Source organism: Heptranchias perlo, unplaced genomic scaffold (genome assembly GCF_035084215.1).
Source record: "Heptranchias perlo isolate sHepPer1 unplaced genomic scaffold, sHepPer1.hap1 HAP1_SCAFFOLD_63, whole genome shotgun sequence".
Taxonomy (NCBI): domain Eukaryota; kingdom Metazoa; phylum Chordata; class Chondrichthyes; order Hexanchiformes; family Hexanchidae; genus Heptranchias; species Heptranchias perlo.
In genome coordinates this window covers 1,062,420-1,076,381 of record NW_027139655.1, presented here as the reverse complement: position 1 = coordinate 1,076,381, position 13,962 = coordinate 1,062,420, and the positions used below count along the sequence as shown (strand labels likewise).

At 45.9% G+C, this 13,962-nt stretch overlaps 2 non-coding genes across 2 annotated transcripts; both read right to left on the bottom strand.

The window, feature by feature from the left end:
- Window positions 1-8,947: 8,947 nt before the first annotated feature.
- Window positions 8,948-9,030, bottom strand: trnal-cag (transfer RNA leucine (anticodon CAG)). The gene has a single exon. It is a non-coding gene; the product is annotated as a tRNA-Leu (tRNA).
- Window positions 9,031-9,108: 78 nt separating this feature from the next.
- trnak-cuu (transfer RNA lysine (anticodon CUU)) lies at window positions 9,109-9,181 on the bottom strand. Its single transcript has one exon. It is a non-coding gene; the product is annotated as a tRNA-Lys (tRNA).
- Between the last annotated feature and the right edge of the window lie 4,781 nt (window positions 9,182-13,962).

Genomic DNA, 13,962 nt, shown 5'->3' with positions numbered 1-13,962 from the left:
GAGCAACACCGCGACTATCTCACACCTTATCACCAGGTTCTTGCCGGGTATGGAGAGGAAGCGCTCCACCCAAGTACCAAGCTTCTGTTTGTCCTTGGCGACCCGCTCCTCCCAGTTCTTGGTGCAGGTCAGGGGACCCCCGAACCAGATCCCCAGCACGTTCAGGTAGTCGGACCTGACGGTGAAGTGGACAAGGGACCGGGCCTCCCACCTGTCAAATAACATGGCTTCGCTTTTATTTCGGTTCACTCTGGCCCCCGAGGTCAGCTGGAAAAGGTCGCAGATGCCCATCAGTCTTTGAACCGACCGCTGATTGGAGCAAAAGTTGGTGACGTCGTCCATGTAAAGGGAAGCCTTAACCTGAGAGTTTCCGCTGCCTGGGATCGTCACCCGTCCCCTCACACCACGATACCTGAGTCCTTCCTGATTGACACAGAAAACGGATCGATACAAGACATGAACAAGACCACGGAGAGAGATCAGTTTGCCTGACTCCAGATCTGATTGGAACGCTCTCCGATTTCCACCCATTGATCAGGACTGCGCTACAGATGTCTGTGTAGAGCGCACGGATCCAATCGTGGATTCCCTCCTCAAACTACATTTTGATGAACACGTCCATCATATTCTGTCAATGGCCTTCTCCTGGTGGAGGCTGATGAGGGAGGTGTTCACCCTTCTGTTCTGCACATAGGCGCTCGGATCACTGTGTATCAATTCTATCCGTCTAGAATTTAAGCCCTTTGTTTGATTTATCCTTTTAACCTGTGTCGCTACTTTTAGTGATTTGTGTAATTCTGCCCCAAGATTTTATTCTTCCAGTGCGTTCTGTACAATACAGGGTGAAATGGCCTTACATGGTGGCCTTTCCCCATAGAGCCTTTACGTAGGTCGCACCTCGCTTCATTACATCCCTCAGGATGTACTCCTGTACCTTCGAGTGTGTCAGTCGGCAACACTCGATCACGGACAGCTCCATCAGCTGGGAGACCAGCAGGTTTCGGGCGCACCAAAGGGCCTCATTCACCGAGTTGATGGGCTTCCAGCAGCAGTTCATATTTGTCCCTTTGTGCGTCCTGGGGAACTGCCCATAGAGCACAGCATCCTGTGTTACTGAGGTGTTGGGGATGAACCGGGACAGATAAAACGCATCTGTCTCCACAGTTTCTGCACCAAGGGGCAGCTCACCAGTCGATGGACGACGGTCTCCTCCCCGCTGCAGCCTCGAGGGAAGCTCACGGTGGTGCTGAGGACAGTGAATTTACTGCTGATTGGAGCAAACGTCGGTGACGTCGTCCATAACCTGAGACCATCCGCTGCCGAGGACAGTCACCTCCCTGATATCTGCATCCTATCTGATGAACGCAGCAAACTGCTCGATGCAACATACGATCAAGGCCACGGAGAGAGGACAGACCTGCCTGACTCCAGGTCTGATCAGAGAGCTTTGTGACTCCTGCCTGTTGATTTGGACTGTGCTACGGATGTCTGTGTAGAGCAGTCAGATCCAATTGCGGATTCCCTCCTGAAAAAATATTTTGGAGAGCACGTCCATCATGTACGTGTGGGATAATCCGTCACAGGTCTCCTCCTGGTCCAGGCTGATCCCTGAGCAGCACAAGGCTATCAGAGATCTTCCTGCCGGGTACTGTACAGGTCGGATCCGGGTGGATCACCAGATCCAGAGCAGACTTGAGCCTATTGGCGATGGCCTTAGACAGAATCTTGTTGTGTGAAGAGCGGCTCCTCAGTGTGAAGTGACAGCGGCCCTTCCTTCCCCAGTGAGAGAGTGAAGAGCAGTTTGTGTGACAGATGGATAGAGAGATATATATATAGATAGGGAGATGGATAGATAGATCGATGGATAGATAGATAGATGGAAAGATAGATGGATAGAGAGATACACAGATAGATAGATAGATGGATAGAGAGATAGATGGATAGATAGATATATGGAGAGATAGATGGATCGAGAGATAGATAGATAGATAGATACATTAAAGGCAGTGGAGAGACAACGATACATACGAATCGGCCGAAGGAGATTTAAATTGATTTTTAATAAGGTGAAAATAACAATGGATATAGTTGAAAGAGATAAAGGAACATAAAATTAGTAGAAAGAGAGCACGATAGAGAGATTTATAAATAGAGACAGGGTTATAGATTGGCAGAAGTAGCGATGGAGAAGTGGAGTAAGTTGGAACATTGTAGGGGGTGGGGGGGTGGTGGGGGCGGGGAGTGGGTGCAGGAATAGTCCGTCTTTTTGTGATAGTTTAATTGAAATGTATTGAGTCAATTGAAGATCAATTAGAAATGGGCAGCTACAAATTTCCCAGTACAAACTCAAATCCCCCTCGCCCCAATAAAGCTATGCTGGTGAAGAAACAACTCGATTCAAACCCAAAACTGAACTGCAACAAATCAGGAAAGGTTCCTTGAAAGGAATCCAGTGATGAGCTTGAGACAAAATGTGCTGGGGATGTTGTACTGAATTAGGCCGACCATGGAAGGCCCTGCGGTGATATTACGTACCACGTGTTTCTCTGCTCGAATGTTGAGAAAAGACTCGAAATTAATTGAATACAACTGCAGTTCCTGAACGGGACTTTCTCCTGCAGTTTAATATCCTCTTAACAGAATCGCCGCCTGTCAAGGTCAACCTGCTTGTCCTGATCGGACTTTGACATTTCAGTTATTGATTTGTTTTGGGGTACTGGATTAGTTTGAGCTACTGTTTTGGTTTGAGAATGTCTATCAGTTTGAGGTGTTATATTCGTTTTGGGTATCTGTATTGTAAGGAAAGAGTTAGTCTTTATATTGAAGTAATATTAACCTTTAGCTTTTGCCTCTTAAGTAAGGAAGTATAGATCTCTGTTGGGAGAATGAAACTACAATCATAAGACAGATTTGCTTCATTTTATATATGCATGCATATATTTAATACAGAGACGAGTAGATTCTGAAGTCCAGAAGCTCTTGGATTGTAGCTGATATCATAATACTCGTAAGTTTAATTATCCTTTTGATATAAACAATTCCCTGACAATCATAACAAGGCATTTAAATCATTCAGAGCTGGTGTGTATGTGTGTCAGACAGCATTGTGTGCTATTCGTCTTACCAGCTTCACAGGGAAGCAGGAGAGGTGTGATATCTGTTTGATTGCTACGTATCATTCCAAGCTGATGCAGCGGGAAAGGGCTGTACTGGTGAGAGATAAACACCATTCTGCTTTCTGGTCAATGGGCAAGGCCATATGTTTTAACCAACAAGTTCAAAATTTATAGTTATATTTAATGCCTAAAGCAGAACACCTGGCTGTGCGGAAGGAGCCTGTTTGCACCACAAGGCGACATCTAGTGGAGGAGTGTAGTTAGGTGATGAGGGAAGTGATACTCTGATAATATCGAAAATGCTGGAAACCCTCAGCAGGTCAGGCAGCATCTGTGGAGAGAGAAACAGAGTTAATGCTTCAGGTCAATGACCGTTCATCAGAACCAAGTTGGGCAGTTGTGTTAGGTAATAGTATGAAACATAGGAATTGTTTCACTCATGTGGGGTGATTTGGTTAGTTTTCTGTCTTTGGAAGTTCGAGATCAAAAGTAAATTCGTTCAAATCCGGGAACTCTCATATATTTGGACTAATAACCGCCAAAGCGAAAATCATACCCCTTGACCAACGAGCCCACTGATAAAGACCAGTGCACTCAAGAGCCAGCCATCGGAAAACCCTTTTTGGTGGCTATCGTTGATCAGCAATTATGAGGACAGGTTGCATGGACTAGATTTGCATTGCCTTGAGTATAGAATATTAAGGAGTGATCTAATTGAGGTGTTTAAGATGATTAAAGGATTTGTCAGGGCAGATAGAGACTATTTCCTCTGGTGGGGAGAGTCCAGAACAAGGGGACGTAACCTTAAAATTAGAGCTGGGCCATTCAGGGGTGATGTCAGGAAGCACTTCTTCACACAAAGGGGAGTGGAAATCTGGAACTCTCTCCACCAAAAAACTGTTGAGGCTGGGGGTCAATTGAAAATTTGAAAACTGAGATTGATAGATTTTGGGGCTTATTCAGGAGTTTAATGACTGACATTTTTTCCCTGTGATTGTATAATTTCGATCGATGAAATGTTCGTGAAAAGAGTCCGTGTAAAGAGAGTTAGCAGTTCGTGTTTTCCCCAGACACTTCCTTCAGCCCTGAGACCGAAAAGTTTGTCGTTTCCGTAGTGGAGCGGTTATCATGTTCACTGGTTACACGCAGAAAATCCCCGATTTGACCTCGGGGGGAAGCATTTTGTTGGGACTTGCTCCCCATAAACCTCCAGGGTCGAGCTTCTTCAAGCGTGAAAGGGGCTACAAACCCTTTTAAATTTAACAGCGGCTGCACCAGATTCCTGGTATAATAAGCATTAAAGATTTTTAAGCAGACTCCTAAAATACAGTATGTAAAATGAGAATGGATAAAAGTTCATGACATGCAAAGCACAAAGATTTATTAACGTTTTAATTGTCACTTGGCAAACAAGTTAGCATTTCCTTCAGTGTGCAACAGAATGTATTAATGGTGATTAAAAAAACATTAAGTGACACGCAGACCTGAATTATTTTTGTGCAATGAACTATTCCCAATCACTGGGGAATACTGCATCAAACATACATCGGCCGTTCCTTCATCGTCGCTGGGTCAAAATCCTGGAACTCCCTTCCTAACAGCACTGTGGGAGAACCTTCACCACACGAACTGCAGCGGTTCCAGCAGGCAGCTCACCACCACCTTCTCAAGGGCAATTAGGGATGGGCAATAAATGCCGACCTCGCCAGCGACGCCCACATCCCATGAACAAGTAAAAAAATACCAGTTCTGGCCTCTTGCGCATCCCCGATTTTAATCGCTCCACCATTGGCGCCTGTGCTTTCAGCTGCCTCGGCCCTAAGCTCTGGAAATGCCTCCTTAAACCTCTCCGCCTCTCTCTCCTTTAACACATACCTTAAAACCTACCTCTTCGACTAAGCTTTTGGTCACCTGTCCCAATATCTCCTGATGTGGCTTAGTGTCAAATTTTGTTTAATAACGCTCCCGTGAAGCACCTTGTGACGTTTTACGACCTTAAAGGCGCTCGACAAATGCAGGCTGTGTCCTCTGGTTATCGACCCTCCTGCCAATGGAAACAGCTTCTCCCCATCCATTCTATCAAAATCCCCTCATAATTTTGAATACCTCGATTAAATCTCCCCTTAACCTTATTTTGCTCGAAGGAGAACAATCCCAGATTGTCCAGTCTCTCCACATAACCCATCCCTGGACACGATGCAAGGCGGAGGTTTGCAACCAGGTTTGCAAATTATTGCCAGTCGGGAGCTGGACAAATCGAAAGGAACCGAAATGACAAACAGCTTTGTGAATATATAGATACGCTTTGGGAAACGGAATTGGAGCCGAATAAAAGACTGACCAGAAAGGCGGCCAAGACGCAGCTGAGTCGGCATGTCCCCCTGGAACAGTTACTCTGATGTTGTGGATGAAATTTAGAGGTCGGAGCCATTTAAAGCGCTCCCAGTTACTGCAGATCAGGGATCAAAACCTGGCATCAGCGTCAGGACGCTTAGAATACTTTTTCTTTATTTGTTCATGGGATGTGGGCGTCGCTGGCGAGGCCGGCATTTATTGCCCATCCCGAATTGCCCTTGAGAAGGTGGTGATGAGCCGCCTCCTTGAACCGCTGCAGTCAGTGTGGCGAAGGTTCTCCCACAGTGCGACTGAGTAACAGACAAAGCACCGGTGGGCGCGCCGGTTGCAGGAGAGCTGGTTGGCGGTGATATCGATGCTGTGAGCGAGACCAGACCGTTTCCATGTTTCCACAAACAATGTCCCATCCTTTATTTCTGGAAAAGTAACACTGATAGTTGTCAATTGCATTTCTGTGGCTGCAACTTGTAACTTTGGCTAGGTGACACGCTGCTTTAGTGTATCTTGCAAACACATGCATTGGGTGGTCTCTGTGGCGCAATCGGTTAGCGCGTTCGGTTGTTAATCAAAAGCTTTGGTGGTTTGAGCCCACCCATGGACGAAAATTGCACCTTTTTCTTCCCACTTTCGGATTCATTGCCTCATTCTGATAGTCCTGAAGCCGGTGCCAGGTTTTAATTCCTGATTTGCAGTAACTGGGAGCACTTTAAATGGCTCCGATCTCGTAATCTCATTTCAAGTTTTCGAATGTGTGATTTGGCGACAAGAAAACACTCTGTGAACAATGTCATCTGAGCATGCCTGATTCGCTACAGTTCAAACTGCGGTCGGATATCAGGCACATGAAAAACAGTGAAATGTTTGTGTGGGCGCGATGCTCTGGGATTCCCTGCCTGACCATCGCCACCGATCCTTCTCTGCAGACTTCCGAAGTCCAGCGCAGTGAATGTATCCCTGTGAAATCAGCTTGGCTGAGGCGTTATGTCCCGAACACGGGACTGCAAGCTTCAGGTTTCCGTAGTGTCGTGGTTATCACGTTCGCCTAACACGCGAAAGGTCCCCAGTTCCTTTCGGGCGGAAACCTTGTTCCCATTAAAAATGAATAAATATTTAACGATTCACACTGCTGATTAAATGTGAACAAAGTCCATAACTTGCAGCCCGCTGAGAGCAGGCGATGAAAGACCCGTGATATTGGGGGTGAAGGCTGCTTCCAATACTGTCCCACACCTGGTGGGACCTGGTGGAAATTTGGTAAGTCCTGTCTATTCAACCAAGGTGGGATAAATGAAACGGTGTTTGAGAAACATTCATATATATATATATAATAACATCCAGGATCCTGTATTCAGAGTGGATGGCGCAAAGGTCTGACTCCAGATCAAAAGGCTGCGTGTTCACATCACATCGGGGTCACTGTTTCTTTCACCGCTCACATGAGACTGGATAATTCCCGAATGAAGGTTTTAATTGCTTTTTCACAGAAAAGAAACAGGTGTTTCGCCTAAACCCTGACTCAGCACCGACCCAGTGGCAGGGAGGGGAGCGCCTGATACCCTCATTTATTTCATGCAACAAACTGACACGAATACTGGTATTGATTCAAAATCGACTTGCAGATGGACACACACAGAAAAAAGAGAACCACAGAAACAGGCAGCAACGACTTGCATATATATCTGTATACATTGCCTTTAACGTGGTCAGACGATTTAAGCTCGGTGAACTTGCTTCAGCTTTCTGAAATGTACTTGTCCATCCTTCAGAGGCCAGGGGAAATATATTTTTTGCCTTTCGAAAAAAGACGCGAAAAGCAGAGACATGTTTTGTTTTCAACACGGCTGGTGAAATGGCCGGACTATCATAAATTAGGAGTCGCCTTTGAAACATTTAAAGGCGACTATCTAAAAATCACTTGGTGCAAATTTAAAATCACGGTCACTATTCATTTTGGTCTGAAAGAAATAACAATAAACATGTCAGTCAATGCCCGCGGTGAGACGGTGTCGAACTTGTTTGTTGTGAAGTTCATCGCTGGGCTAAAGCTGACGCCGTTTAAAAAACGCGAACCCACTCAATGTAAAGGATGAGCTCATAAGCAACAGGTCCCGTCATCGTCAAACAGCTCCTTTCTTGTTCAATGGAGGGAGCAGAGGCGTGTACATCATCAGACACCAGCAACTTTTACAAATGGAACAGGTGAAGGCACAGATGCAAGTTCCAAATATTTTCAATGCAAAGTTATTTCACTTTATTTAAAGTGCCCTGAAGCTGAAAACCGGTCCCAGATGATTTGCGTTCACTCGTGACTTGTTTTCCAGTGTTTGTCCTTCAGGTTTGCAATTCAATTTGTATTGGATATTGAAGATATTTCAGGATGATTGCACAACATACCATGTGTAAAGCAACCATCTTGATAACTTCAATTATCACACACTCTACATCGACGGTGCAGAGACCCCATCACCCCTTTCAATATTGTTTTTCTTAACTCACAGTTTTCAAAAGGGAATTGGATAAACGCTTGGATGGAAACATTTTCAGGGCAATGGAGAAACAGCAGGCGAGTGGTACTAACTGGACAGCTCGTTCAGAGAGCAGGCACAGGCACGATGGGCCGAATGGTATCCGAATAGCGCTGTCTTATTCTATGATTCGATTAATAGATCAACTTCCGCCTTTCACTGAGCCTCCCTAAATGGAGCGCAGTAATCGTGTCCCTGTGAAATGAGCTCCTGAACAGTAATACGGAAATTAGCGTGGCTGAGCGGTTTGAAACTCTGGTTAGCCTCCGAACAGGAAATTTCCTCTCTGAGTTTGATTAGTTTATCAATTATCTCCCCGCTTTCCATCTTAAATGTCTTTACATATTTTTTGATCTCTTCTTCTACTGCCATGCCCACAATACCAGTCTCCCTGGTAAATACTGAAGCAAAGTGATTATTTAATATTTCTGCCATTTCGCTGTCATTGCCTGTGAGTTTGTCGTGTGTATCGCTAAGTGACCCTATTCCTATCCTAAATTTTCTTTGGCTGTTGTTGTGTCTCGAATACTTAGCTTTTTTTTATATTCCTTTTTGCCTTTCTAATATTTCTTTAGACTTCTTTCCCAGTCTTTTCACATTCCCCTCTCTCTTTTATTGTCCAGTGTGTGCCTTTTTCTTCAGTTTCAATTTTACCCTTATTTCTTTATTCATCCCTGGTGTGTCATTTCTGGCTGGTTTGTTCTTGCTTTTCAGTGGGATATATTTCTCCTGGACTCTATTGATCACCGTTTTAAATGTTTCCCACTGCTGTTCTATTTCTTTGTCCAGGTCATTAATATGTCAAACATTTCACCGTTTGAAACTTCTCAAGTCACATTTCCATCACAAAGCCAGTTGCTTTTGTGGGAGGAGCAACTCAACTTGGTCGAAAAATCAGCTGCAGCCCAATCCACCAATAAAATATTTTCATGTCTTAGTAAAAGTAAGGAATGTCAGAAGTGGGATTCGAACCCACGCCTCCAGAAGAGACTGCGACCTGAACGCAGCGCCTTAGACCGCTCGGCCATCCTGACTACCGAATGCATATTCCATTCTGCATTATTTCTGCACTGTTGGTCAGTGAATTGAGCATAAAAGTTGAAAATCGCACTCGCCCAAAGTGGGGCTCGAACCCACGACCCTGAGATTAAGAATCTCATGCTCTACCGACTGAGCTCGCCGGGCATGGTTACTTTAATCGCCTTGTCTGTTATTGCAGCAACCAGGAGAAAGACTCCATTTCAAATTATTGGAATAATTTCTGGGGGCTCGGATAAACTGTCACTTCGAAAGGCACGGACTCATCAAGGACAGTCAGCATGGATTTGTTGAGGGGAGGTCGTGTCTGACTAACCTGATTGAATTTTTCGAGGAGGTGACAAGGAGGATCGATGAGGGTAGCGCAATTGATGTCGTCTACATGGATTTTAGCAAGGCTTTTGAAAAATTCCCAAATGGCAGATTGGTCGAAAAATTAAAGGCCCATGGGATCCAAGGGAATGTGGCTTGTTGGATCCAAAATTAGCTCAGTGGCAGGAAGCAAAGTGTAATGGTCGACGGGTGTTTTTGCGGCTGGAAGGCTGTTGCCAGTGGGGTGCCGCAGGGCTCGGTACTTGGTCCTTTGCTTTTTGTGGTACACATTAACGATTTGGACTTAAACGGAGGGGGCATGATGAAGAAATTTGCGGGTGACACAAAAATAGGCCGTGTGGTTGATATTGAGGTGGAAAGCTGTAGACTGTCGGGGTTCAGGCAATTTTCTGATAACAAAGCACTCAATCTATTCCTGAACGAATTTTGAACGAAAATGTGCGTTTGACCCGGCACAGGCACGACGGGCCGAATGATCTCCTCTTGTGGACTAACATAATACGATGATACTAAGTGTTGTCAGACGGAAAAGCAACACATTCCAAATAAGAGCAGATAGAGGAAACTAGTCTAACAGCATAACAGCACGGTGAGATATTGTATTTGAGAAGGATGAGGAGGGATAGTTTATCATGGTGGTGGTCACATAGGGCATCATTTGTGACTTTGACAAGGAACATTTCATGCTGCGACAGGGGCGGAAACCTCATTGGAGAGATTCAGCCCGGGCGCGGCCCCATCGTGCGCGGTGAGACAGAGGCGGGTGGGGGAAGTGTCAGAGCTGGGGCTCACCGGTGGAAGCAGCATAAAAGTTTAAAACGGTACTCGCCCAACGTGGGCTCAAACCCACCACCCTGAGAGTTTTTAAAGCAAAGGGGGAACAGCCACTGTCTGTATCTCTTGCTGCACTTGAAACAACACATTCCAACTGCGAGCAGAGAGAGAACACCATTCAGTTGCCCATTGTTTAGTGAAAGATTATCCATTTCCGTCGTGTAGCGGTTATCACGTCTGCTTTGTACACAAAAAGTCCCCAGTTCGATTCCAGGCAGGAACATTATGTTGGAACTTGGTCTCCATGAACATCCACATCGATTTTCTTCTCCTGCCAAAAAGGGAGACAGTGGCTGTTCGCTGATTCTTTACTTTGAGTGAGAGAAAACTGATCCACAGTGACGCTGTTTTCAAGTTTTATTCCCTTTTAATCTGGAAGGATACATTTGCTTTGGACAGAGTGGTTTTTGAAACGAGTTGTCGGGTGGGATCGACAAACCTTGTCCGCTGGTGGGGTCAAGGGAAGCGAACCAAACATCTACCAAGTTCTCCCGAATTCTCCGGTTCAATGGGAAACCGACCAACAAAAGCCCTTTCATTGACCGTGGAGGTTCAGACATTTTTCTGATAACAAAGCGCTCAATCTATTTCTCTTGTCCACTTCCCGATTTTTCCGGATACTGTCTGCATTTCTGCCCTGTGTTTATCTCACTATGTGTCCACCTGCAGGGTGGTTTTTGAACGAAGACGTGTGTTTGTCTTCTGTTCGTGACAAAGTCAGTGCGGTTTGACGTGTTGTTACTCAAAGGTGCACTTGCCCTGCTGGTGAGCAGAGGCAAGTGCTCGAGCAAAACAGACGTTTTCGGGCAGATGCACAAAGCTTTCAGGTTGAAGAAAGGAAAGGAGGTCTCCTGTGCCTCAGCGCCAACATGTTAAGCTTTTGGCTGTCTGTAAAGCAAAGAAAACGGCCTTGAGCTAATTTCTGCTTACTCCAAAAGCACGTTCGATAGTTCCAACCAAAAACCTAAGGATGACTTTTATCTGATAATTGTATTGCAGTCCTCCGCTGTACGAAGGGAAGCAGCCAGGATTCCTCTCTTTGGTAAATATTCACTGTGCGCCTTTTGACACTCCAGGACTCGTGGAGTCACGTGTGCATGACCGAGACTGACTCATTTCCTGCTCAGACCGCAGCGCTGTGGCAGTGTGAGCTGCTACTTTCTCTGCACACCGTGGAGCAGTGGATATCGTGTCTAATGACAAATCAGAAGATTGTCTGGACAACTCCTTGCTGACTGGATTGTTTTTTGCCAACTGTCCATCATTTTATGACTTTAGATAGCTTGCAAACTAACCTAATTGGCAGTGCTGCCTGGCAGTCTCCACCGTTCGTGCGCTTTTCACACAGCTTTGTAAATCCTGACTTCAATCCACAGAAAAGATATCAGGGCCTGTGAAGCTTTTTTCCATGTCTCACTTCATCTTTCCATCTTTGCTAAACACTAAAATCAAAAACTTTTGCTTACCGCAGCACACCAAAAGATTTACTGCTCCTTGACCTCCATTCATCGAAGCTGAGGATTGACGTGGGTTCTGGATTTGCTGAAAACTGACACCATTTTTGTTTCGGGACAATTCCCCAAGGTAAAAAAGTGAGTGGAGAATGCGGGCAACGAACCCGCTACTTCTCGCATGCTAAGCGAGCGCTCTACCATTTGAGCTAATTCCCCTACTTAGGGAGTTCACTTGCCCTTCACAATAGTCGCTTCACACTCGCCTCCAAACAGCGCCACGAATTGCCACCTCCCTGAATTTTTTCAATACTTTGTTCCAATCCGCGGTATCGAGTATTCGCAAGTGAGCAACCGCAGAACGGGAAGGCACAGTAATCGTGAATGATGCCGAGAAGAGCCCGAGCCTGCGGAACGCAGACGAGGTCATCGGAAAAGAACAGCAGCCCGAGCTTGAGGAAACAGCGAGAGCTCTGTCTGTCTGTCTGTCTGACTGACCGATCGAAGGCTGATTTGCCTGAAAGTGAGTGCGGTTTGACGTGTTGTTACTCAAAGGCACTCCCTGCTGGTGAGCAGAGGCAAATGCTAGAGCAAAACAGCCGTTTTCGGGCAGACACAAAAAGCTTTCAGGTTTCCGAAAGGAAAGGAGGTCTCCTGTGCCTCAGCGCCAACATGTTAAGCTGTAGGCTGTCTGTAAAGTAAAGAAAACGGCCTTGAGCTAATTTCTGCTTACTCCAAAAGCACGTTCGATAGTTCCAACCAAAAACCTAAGGGTGACTTTTATCTGATAATTGTATTGCAGTCCTCCGCTGTACGAAGGGAAGCAGCCAGGATTGCTCTCTTTGGTAAATATTCACTGTGCGCCTTTTGACACTCCCGGACTCGTGGAGTCACGTGTGCATGACCGAGACTGACTCATTTCCTGCTCAGACCGCAGCGCTGTGGCAGTGTGAGCTGCTACTTTCTCTGCACACCGTGGAGCAGTGGATATCGTGTCTAATGACAAATCAGAAGATTGTCTGGACAACTCCTAGCTGACTGGATTGTTTTTGCCAACTGTCCATTACTTTATGACTTTAGATAGCTTGCAAACTAATCTAATTGGCAGTGCTGTCTGGCAGTCTCCACCGTTCGTGCGCTTTTCACACAGCAGGGAGTGCATTAGATATATTTACTTTGTAAATCCTGAGTTCAATCCACAGAAAAGATATCAGGACCTGTGAAGCTTTTTTCCATGTCTCACTTCATCTTTCCATCTTTGCTAAACACCAAAATCAAAAATTTTGCTGACTGCAGCACACAAAAGATTTGCTGCTCTTTGATCTCTATTTATCGAAGCTGAGGATTGACGTGGGTTCTGGGTTTGCTGAAAACTGACACCATTTTTGTTTCGGGACAATTCCCCAAGGTAAAAACGTGAGTGGAGTGTGAGGGCATCGATCCCACTAAGTCTCGCATACTAATCGAGCGCTCAACTATTTGAGCGAATTCCCCTACTTGACGAGTGCACTTGCCCTTCACAATAGTCGCTTCACACTCGCCTCCAAACAGCGCAACGAATTGCCAACTCCCCGAATTTTTTCAATACTTTTCTCCAATCCGCGGTATCGAGTATTCGCAAGTGAGCAACCGCAGAACGGGAAGGCACAGTAATCGTGAATGATGCCGAGAAGAGCCCGAGCCTGCGGAACGCAGACGAGGTCATCGGACAAGAACAGCAGCCCGAGCTTGAGGAAACAGCGAGAGCTCTGTCTGTCTGTCAGTCTGACTGACTGATGGAAGGCTGATTTGCCTGAAAGTGAGTGCGGTTTGACGTGTTGTTATTCAAAGGTACGCCCTGCTGGTGAGCAGAGGCAAGTGCTCGAGCAAAACAGCCGTTTTCGGACAGACAAAAAGCTTTCTGGTGGAAGAAAGGAAAGGAGTTCTCCTGTGCCTCAGCGCCAATATGTTAAGCTTTTGGCTGTCTGTAAAGTAAAGAAAACGGCCTTGAGCTAAATTCTGCTTACTCCAAAAGCACGTTCGCTAGTTCCAACCAGAAACCGAAGGATGACTTTTATCTGTTAATTGTATTGCAGTCCTCCGCTGTACCAGCTGAACGATCGAAGGGAAGCAGCCAAGATTGCTCTCTTTCGTCAATATTCACTGAGCGCCTTTTGACACTCCCGGACTCGTGGAGTCACGTGTGCATGACCGAGACTGACTCATTTCCTGCTCAGACCGCAGCGCTGTGGCAGTGTGAGCTGCTACTTTCTCTGCACAACCGAGGCCAGTGGAGCAGTGGTTAACGTGCCTCATGACAAACCAAAAGAT